Raw genomic sequence first — 15958 nt, forward strand, 5'->3', positions numbered from 1 at the left:
AAATGGAAAATGTGCAAATGCAAATGGCAAATGCAAATGCAACTGGAGTTGGGGCAATGAAAATATGCTGTTCACAGACACATTCCCATTCCCATTTTCATTCGCTATACCTCATCGCACTAATCCCAACCAACCAGCCAGGAGGCAGCAGCAGGACCTTCTCCCACTCGAACCTAGAGTACTCAATCGACGGGGCAATATCAATCCGTCTACTATCAAAGTTTTGCAATAAAAATTGCAAGCGCCGCACGGACAATTAATTTGATCGTGTGCAAATAGGATTCAGATTCCAATTCCGATTCAAATTCGCATTCGGAACTCTAGCAGCACTTTTGTAATGAGTATTTTTGCAACATTGCTGCTTCTTCATGGCTCACATGGCGTATGCGTAACGAGCACAATGACAAGACTGCCCAGGCACCCGGCACCCTCTACATCTTCCTCTAACTCTACGCTTCTCCCTCTCCTTCCTCCTCTCCCACTCTCCTTCTCCGTTTCCGCTCCCTCTCTATCTCCCTCTATCGCTTCTCCCTTTGCTGGTCGGCAACAGGTAGCTTGCTTGACTACTTGGGTTGTTGGGTGGTCGGGGAGGTCGAGACTTGTCTTGTGGATTTACCACGTCTCGCTTCGCCTCGCTGCGTCTGTCGCCGAGGCATCGAGGAAGCAGCATCGAGCAGCAGCAGCAGCAGGACAACCTAAAGCCGAGAGACTGAGACTGAGATTGAAGAGTGAGGAGTGAGAAGACGCGTTGGCTGGCAACCAACAATCTGCAGACGTCTGGCGTGACCTTCGTTTGGACAATGCGAAACTGTGCCACATGCCACGGCCACAGCCACAGCCACAGCGCGAGACGTGGGGTAGGCCAAGGCAGCAGTGTTGCAAGGAGCAAAGCAAAGCAAAGCAATTCACAGTTCACAATTCGCAGTTCGCAGTTCAGACTTTTTGCTACCGACAAGCCAAGGTCCATTGCGAAGGAGTTTGCAAACAAATAAAGAATCGAACACACTCACACTCCCTTTCACACACACACACACATACACACAGACACAGACAGCATTCACACCTACAGCAGGAAGGAAGCCAAAGGAAGAAGGCGTGCTTCGTTCCTCATTCGCTCTGTCTGTCTGTCTGTCTGTCTGTCCTTCTCACTGTCTGTGTGTGTGTGTGTGTGTCTGTCTGTCTGTGTGTGTTCCTCATTTTTGCCTGACTCAAAATTAAAATCCAGACTTCAGCCCATCTCCCTGTCCCGTCCCCTCCTCCCCATCAATTCAAGTGTTTTTGTGTCGCTTTTTCCGCCCTGGACTTTTGACTTCCGGCCTCGGTAGCTGCCTTTGCCCTCTCTCCCTCTCTTTCACTGTCTCTCTCTCTCACTCTGTGACTCTCGCTGTCCATGCTACCAGCTGATGTTGTTGTCTGCCCCGTCGTCGTCATCGTCGTCGTCGTCGACAGTCAACAACTGACTTGACCTTGCAGCTGCTTTCTGTCTTCTTGTGGCTCGGAATAGGAGAAGGCAAAACGAGAAGCAAAGCGCCTACCTGTCTGACAATCTTACGCGTGCCACTGCATGTGGGTGTCTGTGTCTGTTCCCCCTCTGTCTCACTCTCCCCCTCTTCTACTCCTTGTCTGTGTCCATGTCGTTGGCGGTGTCGGTGTCTGTTTGTAATGATAATCCGCATAAAATTACAAGCAAAGCGCAGACAACACATGCCCCAACCTAACCCAAACCAACTCTCACACACACACACACATATTCGAGCCGAAAGTAAGGCCAAGGTCATTCTCACCCACACACACACATACACACACACAGCCACACACACATGCCAATTGGGCAAGCCAAGCAAAGTCGTCGGCGCGTGTCTCACTTTCACTCGCATTCCCCCCGAAAAAAAACGAGAAAAGAAAAGAATGAAGAAAAAAGCAACACATACGATGAAGAAAAAAAGTCAAGCTACTCATCCTGCCACGCCTCTCCCTCCCCCTCCCCCGTCACCCACATCCCAGACAGGGAAAGGCAAAGGCAAAGGCAAGCCAAGGCAAGGCAAGGCAAGCAGCTAGCCAAACGAAAGTCCTGACGTCCTCATGTCATCATGTTGTGAGCCGCAACATATGTGTGTGTGTGTGTGCGTCTCAGTCTGGGTGTGTGGGTGAGGGTGTGAGGGGTGCGAGTGTGTGCGAGGGGTGCGAGTGTGTGTCAACCAGTCAAGAGCATATGTGGATTCGACGGCGGCGCCTGAAAACATTTCCTTCTCATGTCCTCCTTGTTGTAGCCTTGTGGCGACTATCTTGCTGCCACTGCAACTGTGTGAGTGTGTGTGTCTCTGTCTCCCTGTGTGTGTGTGTGTGTGTGTTCTTAAGTTTTTATGGCTTGCTGACTACTACTTCCGGTTGTGGGTCCGTGTCCGGGTCGCACTCGCAGTCAGAGTCAGTGTCGGAGTCAGAGTCAGAGTCAGAGTCTGGGCTGTGTCAAGCAAGGCAATGAATATATTAACACACTGCCACACTGCCACATGCCACATGCCACACACACACAAGCACATACTAAAGCTTGTCGCCCACAGCAGACAATGTCTTGTGTGTGCCAAAGTCCGAGAGCGAACGAGAACGCGAATGGGAACGGGAATAAGAATGAAAATGAGAATGAGAATGTCCGTGAATGTGTCTGTGTCTGTGTTTCTAGCTCTATGTCAGTCTCTCTGTGCGTCTGTTTGTGTGTGGCAACTTGTCTGGCCCAAGCTATTGCTATTGTTGTGCCTCGGGGCGACTCACGCAACAAGTTGACAGACCCACAGACACAGACACACACGCACACTCGCCCAAATCAACAAATTATCACACACTGACGTCGACGTCACTCCCTCTCGATGTCTTCATCTTGCTCATCTCGTTCTTGCCCCCGACCCGTCCCTGCCCCTGCCCCTTTCGGTGTTAGTGCCACGCCCTCCCACTCGACATTTGTCTGGCTTTGCGATGCGTGTGTGTGTGTGTGTTTAGTGCTAGTTAAGTTCGATAATATGGAAATTTTCTTCTATTTCTACCCCGAATTTGAATCTGCATGTCATTCATGTGTGAGTTTCTCACTTCCCCCGTCCCCTCCCCCTCTCTTTGCCATGATGTGTGTGTGGGCCAATAAGGAAAATCCCAGCGACAACTTACAGCCATTGTTGACAAACAGAAACAAAAACAAACAACAAGCGACGAACGATGAACGATGAACGACGAACGACAAATCAAGAAATGTAAGTGAAAATAAATGGAAAATGGAAAACAACCGTCAACTGCCCTCAACAGAACCCCTTGGTCCTTGCTCCTGTCCCGGACCTGTCCCGGACCTGCGCTCGCTCACATGTGTGTGGCCTAGTCTCGACTGTGCGTGAGCTTCACCACATACACAAACACACAAGCGAACCCTTGACCCCGGCCAGGACAATCACATGTCCTGCTCGACAAGGGGACAAGGGGACAAGGACAAGGGAGAAAGGAGTCGGAGTAAGACTCATGAACGATATCACTTACTTTATGTCAAGTCAGACAGGTTTTGTGACTGCCTGCTTACACATATGTGCGTGTGTTCGTGTGTGTGTGAAAGGGTTGCTGGGTTGGGTTGACGGGTTATCGGGTTTGTCGGGTTGTCGGATTGGCCGACGACTGTCCTGATGGCTGGAGATTCCGTTCGCGTCTGGGCCTTGTCTCGTTAAATGTTTTGCCAAAGATTTTTCGCCACACAAGTTTGGGGTTTGGCTTAGTGTGTGTGTATGAGAGTTAAACAGGGTTACGCACAGTATTAGGGATATGAGGGTTAAGGGTTAAGGGTCAGAGATAATGGGGCAAGGGGTTGAGGTTATTTACACGCCCGACTGCTGACTGCCGACTGGTCGATTGCTTCATTTGCATTTTGCCGGCAATGGGACATGCTTTTTAATCGATGCACACACGCTCGCATTCTCTGTCTCGACTTCGAGTTCGAGTTTGAGTTCGACTTCAGGTTCGGTGGTCAGGCGGAATTCCACCCCACTGAGGTGACGCAGATAATGCGTTGTAAATTGCCGCCTATTTTGAGGCATTTGAAGCGATCGCTTTTGGGACAAAAACAGCTCAATGTGGAATGTGATATGTGGAATGAGCAAGTGGAGTGAGTGCTGAAAGGTTAATGGTGAGGGGTGAGGGGTGTAAGGTCAAGGGGTTTGCTTAAGTGAATCTACGAGTGTGCGGTGTTTTGATTTCTGGCCTCTGTTTATTTGGCATTTGGTATTTGGTATTTTGTATTCGCAGCCAAAAGGGGTTTATTCTTTTGGTTACTTTTCATTTGATTTTGTGGGCTTTTGGGGTGGAGAGATGTCAGTGGAAGTCAATTAATTGCTCGTTGAACTCTGAACTAGTCCGGCACTGGTCAGGAAGAGGCCACTTGAGAGGGGAGTAATTATCACTCAACTTCAACAATTCGTAGAGTGCGCGCTGTCAGTCAAGGTGTTTCATAGTCGAGGGAATCAGCGAGCTGCTCGTTCCATGTTAATTAGTAGCGCCTTTTAAAATACTTTCCCTCAAGTACATTCGCATACGCGATGAGCAACTAAGGGTGGGGGATAGGGGACGGGGGACGGGGGTTAACTTGTTCCTCAATTTGCAAGGAAAAAGTTTTAAATTAATTATTAGAAAAAGCATCAGCTGCGGTATAGAGCAAAGTGAAGTGAAGCGAATCATGTGAAGGGGGTAATGGGGGGGGGGGTGAGTGTCTCCCCCGAGCACTCAGAGAGTCGAGCACATCATGTATGTGTATGTGTGGGTGGAGTGTGTGTGTGTGTGTGTCACCTCCCTAGGCAATTTCCGTTGCCAAATTGAAAAATTACGCTCGCGCAAAGTTTCGTTGCCTTGATTTGACTCGCAAGTTCCCCTTCCCCCTCTTCACTTCTCTTACACTGATGGGGGAGGTAGATGATACAGTTGAAAATGGAGGCTAAGAAGAAGAAAAACACACTACTTAAGCGGCAAAGAATTTTTACATTTCATACGCTTATTACATCATTTTAGGCAACTCGACTCAACTCAAACTTGGAGCTGGAACTGTAACTGGAAATGGAAACTGGAACCGTGGCTCGATTCTTGTTACTGTTTCTGTTTCTGTTTCGGTTTTGGGATTGCGATTGCGATTTCGGCAATGTCGGCAGGTGGGGAGATTGCGGGGGCGAGTTGCGAGCGGGGTTGGGGTTGGGGTTGAGGTTTGTGTATGGGAATTACGCATTTTTCGGTTTCCTCTCTTTCTATATAATAAATGTACACACAAATACACACGCAGATGTGTGTGTGTGTGAGTGTGTACACATCAAGCAAAAAAAGAAAACAAGTAAAAAAGAAAGACACACAAACTCACGCAACAAAAAACGAGTAAAACGCTAATGAAAATTAAAATGAAAAATTGCAAACGACGTGTGGTAGACGACGCAAGAGGCAAGACGCGATGAGGGGGAGGGAGGAGGGGTTGAGACGGTGCGGGGGGGTGTGTGGTATGCGGTGCTGCGTTGGAGCTGTGGTAGTTGTAGCGAAAAAGGGGCTTCACACACACACACGCACACACTGGAACACACACACGCATACGTATTAGATAATGTGTCTTGCTGTTGCTCCCCTCCCCTCCCCCCACCCACCCTTGGCAACACGAAAAAAGCAGCAGCTGAAAGTAGAAGAAGCAGCAGCAACAGCAACAGCAGCAAAGGCAAAAAAACAAATTTTACCATTTTTACATTGCGCGCTGGAAACTGCGAAGACAAGCCGACAGGGCAGAAGGGGGAGCGTGGGGGGAGGAGTGCGAGGTACATGGGTGCGGGTGCGGCTGCGAGTGAAGAGGAGAGAGGGGGAAGGGGGAGGGGATGGCAAGCAACGTCAAAGCCAATGCCAAGCGCGCGTCTGCCATTAGCATACACTACTCACATTTTATAATGCGTTTTTCTGTGCGGGTTTCTCGCTCTTTCTTTCCCCCATCCAAGTGTGTGTGTGTGTGTGTGTGCGAATGTGTGTGTGTGTGCTCATTTCATTACAACAAAAAGCGCGGCGTACTTGTAATTTATATATGCATGCGTATGTTTGTCTCTCTTTCTGTGTGTGTGTGTGTGAGTGTGTGTGTGTGTGACAGGCTAAACTACCCTTTTGCCTAATTTTTAATCTCAAACGTTCCCAGGGCAGCGCTGCCAGCAGCGACATCGACGGCGACTGAGAGCCGAGGGCCTCTATGCCTGCCTATTAAATGGTTAGATATTTAGTCAATGTACAGAACACTGCCGTAATGGGGGGGCAAGGGGCAGCGAAAGGGATGGAGAGGAGAGAGGAGGCGGTTTTTGGGCATTAGTTGAAGCCTCATAGATTTGGACCATGACCAAAGGTCGCCAAAGTTGGGTAAATGTTCTTGTTCTTGTTGTTGTTGTTACCCACTCAAACACACACACACACAGTCACAGACACACACACGCACACGGTCGCAGCACACACAATTAAAAATGTAAATCAGTCGCCATCGTTTCGCGTTGTCCTTGCGCCCTTTCATATTCTCTTCGCTCACGCTTTTTTCTTTCTCTTCGCCTTGTTGTTCTTGTTGTTGTTGTTGTATTCTGCTTCGTTCTTTCGCCGCTTTGCTTTGCTGCTGTGGTGGGGTAGTTGCCAGTTGTTGTGTGTAGACGCGAAAGGTTTTTTTTTTTAAACACGCCTACACGTCTGTACTCTCTATGTGTGCGTGTGTGTGTGTGTGTGAAAGTGAGCGTAAATACATTCTTGCCTGTGTATTTTGTACATACTCGCATTATTCCGTTATTCGTTATATGTATATTTATATTTATTCCGCAAGTTGGCTGAGTAATTTTTTTTCAAGACGCGGCAAAGCAACTACAACATAAAACAACAACAACAACTACAGCATCAACACGACGAGTGCCAAAGCAAGAGTGAGAGAGAGAGAGAGGGACAAATAGTCTACAGTCGATTTTCCGATCAGCTAGAAAGTACAAATCGTTGACAATTGTTTCCAATTGCAACCTTTATGAGACTAGAAGAGACTAAAGTTAATGATGATCAAGAACAACAACTCAAAAATAGTTTCTCAATCCTGTTTAGAATAGAATCTAGAATATTCCCTATAATGATATTTAAAACAACTCTTGAATAGTTTCTCAATCATATTCTAGAATATTCCCCATAAAAGGCTCTGACATAAGCTAATAAAAATGATATTTAGTATAAATATTATGCTAAACTGAATCCACATTTGTCATTTGTAATGAGTCTAATGAAAATGATATAGCAAAACAATATTATACAAAACTAATTCCATAATTGGAAGTACTAAATATCACAAAAAGTTGAACAATTACTTGATGACTTTTTTCCAGTTTTAATGTTTGTTTAAATTAATTTATTTACGTTTGAAATATACATTGAAGTAATAAAAGTCTGATATCAATTCTAGCATATTTGTTAAGTATTAAAATGCATTACAAATAAAGTGTTCTACATTAATTCCAATTCAAATTAGAGAACATAAGTAACTCTTGAAAAGTTGATCAATTATTTGATGGACTATTAATATCTTTATTGTTTGCTTAGCATATTTCTTTCGGTTCAACATAATAAAGTTCTATGAAACGTATTAAAATTCAACTGTTTTAATCAAACTCAAATTCAAATTGATATTATAGGCATTCTAATATTAGAAGAAACTAGATATAAAGCAATAAATTACTCTTGAAAAGTTGATTAATTATTTGACTGTTCATAATTTTAATGTGCATCATCATAAAGTGTTGCTACGAATTCTTTCACACTTGACGAATTTTGAAGTGCATTACCAATAAACTGTTTTCAATAATTTCCAATTCAATTTATAGGCACTCTGATAGTAGAGAGGAAAAGTATATAATAATAAGTTACTTCTTGAAAAGTTTATTATTAATAAGTTTAATGTACAATAATGTACAATTGTCAAATCCTGAAGTGCATTCAAAATAAACTGTTCGAAATAAATTCCAATTCCAATTTAAATTATAGACATTACAATAGTAGTAGTAGTAAAGAAATTAGGGATAAAACAATAAGTTACTATTTATAATTTTAAAGTACATCATCACAAAGATCAAATTCAAAATAAAGTGTTTTAAATAAATTCAAATAGACAGAATTTGTAGCTCTAAAGAGTTGCTGAAATGCACAAATAGTTGGTTAATAATTGAAGGATTCTGGCAATTTCTATTGTCCAGCGATAGAAAAAAAAAACTGAATAGGGAATGTAATATATTTGAGTACACACTAAATCAGGTGCTCATGTGTCTGTGTGTGTGTGTGTGTGTGTGTAGATATTGTTGCTGTTGTCTGCATTGGGCTGATCCCCGTCGACTAAGCAAGTGTGGAGAGTGGAGAGAGCGGAGAGAGTGGAGAGTAGGCAGTTCGTAGCTGGTAGCTGTCTGTACAGGCACTTAAACACAGTTTCAAACACACATTCGCACACACACAGACAGAGACAGAGCTTACAAGACACAAAGAGAAGCAGCAGAAAGAGAAAAAGAGAGAGAGAGGGGGAGAGTGAAGGAGCAGGGCCAACATAAATACATATTTATTGTTGGTACAAGCAATTTAGCGAAAAGAAATCCAAATTATATCATAACTTTGTGTAGTGCGCCATCTGGGGTTTAGTTGCCGTCGTCGTTGTTGTTGTTGTTGCTGTTGTTGTTGTTGCTGCCTACGCCTACAACAATGGGGAACAGGCTGTAAGAGAGAGGGGAGAGGGGGAGGAGGCGCGTTGTGGCAATAATTCTATGCTGCCTGCCACCGACATAGCCACGTTAAAGATGTTGCCACACATATTTTTGTGCCGTTTTCTGCTTTTGCTTCTCTGCTTCAGCTTCTGTTTCAGTTTCAGTTCTATGTTCGTTTCTGTTCGGTTCTGTTCTTTTCTTTGCTGCTCCGTTTATGTTTTGTTTTGTTTTGGTTTGGTATTTTTTTTTTGTGTTCCAGCTCGTGCCTCCTTTTGCCGTTTTTTTATATTTTCGCCCGTCCCCCCCTCGCCACGTTCTTCGTTGGCGTCCTCCTCGGGCGCTGCGCGTAACAATGAAAACAATTACAACAACAATTGCGAATAAGCATGCAAAACGCAAAGTAGAAGATGAAGTAGCAGAAGGCGAAGCGAGCGAGAGCAAGAGCATAGATAGATAGACAGAGGGACAAAGCGCAAGAGAGAGAATGTGTGCGAGATAGAGCGAGACAGAGAGAGCGAAGGCGAAGGCGAAAGACAGACGCAGACGGAGACGGAGACGAAGTCGGAGCCGCGGAGCTGAAGCTGAAACTGAAGCTGAAGTCGCAGTCAAAACCAGCTGCGGTGGGTGGCAAAACACACACACACACATACACACACACATACACAGAAAATGAGAATGAGAACGAGAATGAAATGTTTTCTAATAAATTTTGCTTTATGTGCGCGGAGCGGCGCGGCACAGAAAAAAAAGGAAGGGAGGCAAACGGTTGGGAGTAGAAAAGGGAATAAATAAAAATAAAGTTTTATATTCATGTACCGCACACACACACACACACACACACATGCCGCAAGGGCCGCAACACTTGCCACCCAATTGCCATTAATATGGCGGCTGACTAACATTCATCTGTGTGCGAGTGTGTGTGTGTGTTTGTGTGTGTGTGTGTGTGTGTGCGTCTCTAATGCCAACTTGCAATTTATTTTAACTTTGCCGCGAACTTTAGACCAACCACCTCCCCCCCCCACTCTTTATGCCTCACCTCCCAGCGAAGAAAAAAAAAATGAAAAGCACACGAAGAAGAAAACAAAGCAAGGAACAAACTTTTTTCGCCATTTTGTTTCGCTTTCTTTACTATTTCGGCTACATTTCAATTTTTTCGCTTTTTTCTGTTTTCTTATATTTTTTATTCACTTTTTGACTCGACTACTTTTTTTTTTCACTTCTCCTAAACTCTCTGCTATTCTCTTGTTCTTCTTCGGTTTTGTTGTGTCTCCATCTTCTTCTTGTCTCTCGTTCTATTCTCAGCTCAGCGCTGTTTTGTTAATTTTAAAACGCCACAACTGAAATCTTCCTTTCCCATTTCCATTAGAGTTTCACTTTCGCTCCAAGTCAAGGGAATTTCGCTAGGTACTCGGAGTTAGGCAGTCTAATGCCTATAAATAGCAAGTAGAGTGTAACTTATACTTATAAAGAAATTATCTTCTGGCTAATATATAAATAATGTTCTACTCTAATCCGACTAAAGTCTGAGGCAAACAGGCAAACAAAAAAAGTGCTTGGGTAATCTGTAAACTATTATTCATGGCCCGAGTCTGTCACGTCCATCACGAAATGTGGCTCATCTAAAATAAACCCATATATAACGGAGATGGGGATGAATGGATGAATGGATGGATAGATGGCCTCGTAAATGGAATAGAATCGTGCTCTGCTTTACGACCAGTTTCGGATGCAGCGCATTTCATAATTTTAATATTAGCAGCAATAAAAGGGGTTTCCCCTCTGCCTCTGCCTCTGCCTCTTCCTCTGTCTCAGGCTCAATAACTAAACTACAAGTAGCGAGTAGCGAGTGGCAAGTTGCGGGGGGTGGGAGGGGAGGTCCAACGGAAGATGAGACCACGACCACAAAGCAAAATAACAAAAATCGAAGCGCGTGCACAGGTCAATAAAGTGAACACACTCACACACACACACACACACACAGAGAGAGAAAAGGGGATGGATGGTGGGGGGGGGGTGGGGCAAGTTGAGCTGCTCTGTGTGCTCTGTGCATCTTCCTAATCAACCCTTTTACGAACCCTAAAAACGAAGAATAAAAATTGTAAAGGAACGAAACGAGAGCTGAGCTACAACAACTATAACCGAGCATAACAATAAAATGTAAAATTAGAAGCACAGCGCTCTTAGAGCTCTTAACTGTTAGGGGCAGGTTTCCCTTTGCCTTTGCCCGTGCCCTTTGCCCTGCATCCCCTTCTGATTCAGCGCTGTGCACCCTCTCTGTAAGCGGGCGAGAAGCGACTTCAATTACAACAACTACAACTACAGCTACAACTACAACGAAGCAAGTACGGAAGGAAAAAAGCAAAACCCGAACCGGGCAGAGCAAAGGCAGCGGAAAACGAAAACGAACCTGAACCTGAGCATCGATGAGGCGGAATCAGGCAAAAAACAATAACTGTAGCACAGCATTAGGCGGTGTGTGTGTGTGTGTGCGTGTATTTGTGAGACCTTAAAAAACTACTTTAGGCGCATGATCAGCGGTATTTTTGGCTGCGCCTTTGCCACCAACGTTGCAGCATTGCTTTGCCCGCCGCCGCTTTTAGACACACACACACACACACACACAAACACACAATCGACTACACACACACACACACACACACACAGAGCACAAGCCGCAGCGGGAGCAGCTTCCGCGGCATCATTAAGGGTAGTTTCCAGCATCGTAAAAATATAGAGAAATAAAATTGAAAAAAAAAAACAACAACAACAGCAGCAGCAAGATGAAACAGAAACAACAACAACAAGAGTAAGAAACATAACAAGGTCGGAAAAAGACGACGACGAAAGCGACGCACCAAAAATAAAGACGACTGCAAAACACACTTGAACAAAAACGAGCAACAAAAAAACAAAAAAAACAAAAAAAACGAAGAAGAAGGAAACATGAGCACAAATTAATAAATATAAATGTATCGAAACAAATGGAGAAAGCGAAATCGAAATTAGCATAACGATGAATTGAGAGACAAACTAGCTTCGCCACAATTCTGAGAAGCAAGCGGACACCCAATCTAAGCACTCACTCAGCTGACCTCCGTTCCCTTCCATTCCCTTCCCTTCCCTTCCTTTCCCTTCCGTTCCCTTCCCATTCCTTCTGTTCCCTTCCCTTCCTCTGTGCTCCCTTCGTGTCCTCCACTCTGGAAGCTGACCTCGCAGAACGCCTCCGCTCTCTACCTTCCCTTCCCTTTCCCTACGCTCCCTTCCTTTCCTCTAGTCAGGAGGTAAGCAACAGCCCCGAAATCAATGAGCAGCATTCGAACCGTGACTGCGACCGAGACGAAGACGAAGACTGAGACTCAATTCCAAGACAGCGAACGATACCATTAATAGTTGGACGAGTGCCTTTCCCCTGCAACCCCCCTGATTACCTCCCTCCGGGTTCGCGTAGTTTGGGGCATAGTTTGGCAGGGTTTGGGCAAATCGAAATGGGAATCAAAGGATGAATGTTGTTACTTCATTGCTGCCTTCGCTTCTTCCTCCTCCTAGTTGTAGTTAGAAAGCAGCCCCCAGCCTACGCAACGCAACGCTGTTTGGCACATCGTGTCGTCCTCGCCTCCTTCTTGGTGTCGCTCTAGTTGTGTCCCCCCTCTGCACCCCTCCCTGCCCCACCGTCTCGCTTATCCTTGTGCTTCTTTTCGGCGAATTTGACGTCGGCTTCTTCTATGCTGAGCATCTTCAACTTCATTCCCCAAACTTTATCCCCATCTATTTCTTTGCCTTTCCCTTTCTTCTCGCTGCTGCCCCCTCCCATGCCCCTTCCCCTGCCACCATTCACCATTCCTGCAAACAGCCATTAAGTTTTCTCGCTGTAATAAAAAATTTTCCTTTTTTGCCGCGTCGTTTATATGTATGTCTGTGTCTGTGTGTGTGTGTGTGTGTGTGTGTGCGCGCGCCTGGCTGTGTGTGTGTGTGTGTGTGCGTGTGTACCTTTGTGTATGTGTAGATACTAAATTTTCTAGTTCGCTTTTTTTATTTCCCTTTTACGCTACCGAGAGCTTTTGCTTTTGCCTCTGCCTCGCCTCTTGTTTGGCATTAGTGTTTATTTTTTTGAAAAGAAGATTTATGTAAAACGTTCGGGGAGTAACTGCGGCAGCGCAGTCAGCGCTGGCAGTGCGACTGCGACGTCGACGTCGACGCTGGCAGCAGAAAGCGGCTTCGGAAGACAGACGGAAAATAGTCGCAGATGCTGTTGCTGTAAGTTTTTAGAGAGTCCCAGAAACAAAACTGCCGAAAACTGTGAAACTGCCCACCCACCCACTCCCCTCCCCCTTATCGCCTACCTCAATGTTGCCTCCCCGCCTCCTTCTTCGAGTCTGCCACCACAAGATGGTGGCTGAGTTGCCTGCAAAGTCGCTGCGCTTGACTGCGACCGGCAATTGGAACAGGAATAAAGATGGCAAAAGGCATTTGCTTTGCCTCCTCACTTCCCCCCTCACCACACTCTCTCTCTATCTCTCTTTCTCTATCTGTCTCTGCTTAGATTCACAGCACAACAGATTTGCAGCCATAAAGTACATTAGTTTTACTGTTATTATCATTTAACACCCACACACAATTGAACAAATTCAATCTTCGCAACTCTCGACTCTTGACTTTAGATTCTTGATTCTTGATTCTGGATTCTTGATATATAACAAGTTGTGCATTAAATATCTGCTAATTGTACGTTTGTACAAAATGCGAAAATAGATTAGCTATTCTCCAAATCTTTCTAAAATTTAATACGAAAATAGATAAATAATTGATATATCTAAGTGAAATATAGAAGATACATCTATCTATCAAATCTTCCTAAATTTTCTTCAATAGTGTTAAGCAACAAATATAATTATAATTAAATACGAATATAGATAAGAAATTGTTAAAGCTACATAAAAATATGGAAAAACTTTTATTCTTCAAATCTATTCAAAAATTTCTTCAACATCTTAAATCAATAATGAACGAAATTGTAGATGAAAAACATGTGAATGGAATATAAATATGAGAATATGAAATAAAAACATCAGCTGCCGAATGATGATCAATATTTCGACGTAAAGAGAAAGTAATATATGAAGTTAAATAAATAATGATTTTTAAAGTATAGTTTTCCTACCTTATTGTTGATATTTTAGAATGCAGATATACCATCGCCACTTTAAAATGCATAACTGAAAATAAAGATGATAAAAGAATTATATTAACTTAAAATTTTATAGGGAATCTCATATAAGTATTAAACATATATAAAAAACAAAACTAGATTATTTATTATTAAATATTAGGGTAAAGGGAAGTATATGTTAAATGATATATTATAGGTTCCCTCTTTAATATAGATGATATTCATAGATATAGATTGATGACTTATTCATTTGAAACTATTTCGGAAACTAAATAAATTTAGCGAAATTTAAAGTCACAATTATTACTGCTGAAGTAAAGAAGCGAATTGCAGATCTATTTAAAAATTGTTCCCGATATTCTCTTTTGTTGCCCGTCCCTCAACCATTTCAATTTCGATCACTTAGTAACTCTATTTGTGTGTGTGTGTGTATGTGTGTGTGTTTGTTTGACATTGTGGTTTGCTGTGTGGCCTTGACTAGAAAGTTCATTGCACATTGCACATTTCATGCAGTTAACATTCAAAGCAGTTGTTGTTGTTGTTGTTGCTCTAGTTGTTTTTGTTGTTGTTGACAAACAATGTCGATTTACGCAAGTGTCAACAGTGTGTAGAGAGGCTATAGAAAAAGGTCTGTGCAAAGATGGTCGAAAATGGCGCAAAATAAAAAAAAACCCAAGAATAAGAAGAAGAAGAAGCAGAAGAAAGCCAACAACAGTGGCTGTGAGCACGAAGAAGAGGAAGAGAGAGCAAAGATAAGAGACTCCAGCACACATTCAATATTTGCACAACACAACAAGGCGAATACGAATGTGAATGTGAATGTGAGTGTGAATGTGGCTTTTGGCCTTTGTTTATGGCCATGTTTTAGATTGAACGCAAGACCGCTTAGGTTATTGGTTATTGGATCAGCTGGCAGCAGAGCAGAGGAGAGCAGAGAAGAAACAGAAACAGAAAAAGCGATCGTTGAATCGTGGCTGAACTGAACACCTTGCCACGTGCCACAGTTCAAAGAGGCGACACACACACAGCGCGAACAAATCGCAAAATCGAAATGAAGCACAAACTTTTATTTTCGCTACACACACACAGACATACACATAGACACATTGCTGCCGCATTTTGTGTGCCTCAACTATGTGCAACACTAATAACAGCAACAACAACAACAGCAACAGCAACAAACGACGCGAAGCAAAACGAAAAATGCCACAAAACGTGCTTCTAAGTTATTTTTCATTTGCCCCCGCAGAGACATACACTGAACAAAATAACCAAGTTCTTACAAATTTATGTTCTTTTAAGGAAAAGCACTTTAAGAACAAATTCTTAAAACTAAGAATATTCGATATTTATTTGAAATAAGAACAAAAACTCTAGATTTAGGCTACAAAATTATGTAATCCATCGAAATTCCTAGAAAGTTTCTATCTTGAAACATTCTCAAGATTAGTCTTAAATATTTCGTCAGTAAAGTGAATTAACATACAACTGATAATTAAATCATAAAATGGTAAAATAATAAATAGGTTGAAAAAAAAGCAATATAATATAATTTAATATTTTTTCGATCATCTAAAAAGATTGTTTATATCATTTACTTATTATATTTATATAGATAGATTGTAAAAGAAAAAAAAAAAGATTATTGAACCTGAAACTATGCGATTTTTGTCTTCATCTTAATAAGAAACAAATAATGAAATAATAAACAAAGAATATAAAATAAGATTTTTTTGTCTTAAACTTTTAAGATTTTTTGTTCTTATTAATAATGAACTTGGGTCTTGGGTCTTATATAAAATGAGTTTTCCAACATTCGGATTTTCACGTTCTTGTTGTACTTTTTAGACCAAAATTCTTAATATCAAAACCCAAATCATGATTTTAGAACTTTTTTTCTGTGTAGAGTAACAGAGAGTGAGAGAGAGAGGGGAGAGAGTGGAGAGGGAGGTAGAGAAGTCACTCTAGCAGTTTGCCTTAGTCTTAGTCGGTTGGCATTGTTGTTGTTGCTTTTGTTGCTGTTGCTGTTGCGAATCCCCCTCGAAACTCGCAGCCA

The 15958-nt window shown here is 43.1% G+C and overlaps 1 long non-coding RNA gene across 5 annotated transcripts in view; it reads right to left on the reverse strand.

Moving 5' to 3' along the window:
- Nucleotides 1-15958, reverse strand: part of LOC117576619 (uncharacterized) — a 91148-nt gene that overhangs the window by 42980 nt on the left and 32210 nt on the right. For all 5 annotated transcript variants that reach the window (XR_004572970.2, XR_007954889.1, XR_004572969.2 and 2 more), the window contains one exon: nucleotides 13894-13948. This is a non-coding gene — a long non-coding RNA (uncharacterized LOC117576619). The remainder of the gene's footprint in view (nucleotides 1-13893; nucleotides 13949-15958) is intronic.

Source organism: Drosophila albomicans, chromosome X (assembly GCF_009650485.2).
Source record: "Drosophila albomicans strain 15112-1751.03 chromosome X, ASM965048v2, whole genome shotgun sequence".
Lineage (NCBI taxonomy): Eukaryota > Metazoa > Arthropoda > Insecta > Diptera > Drosophilidae > Drosophila > Drosophila albomicans.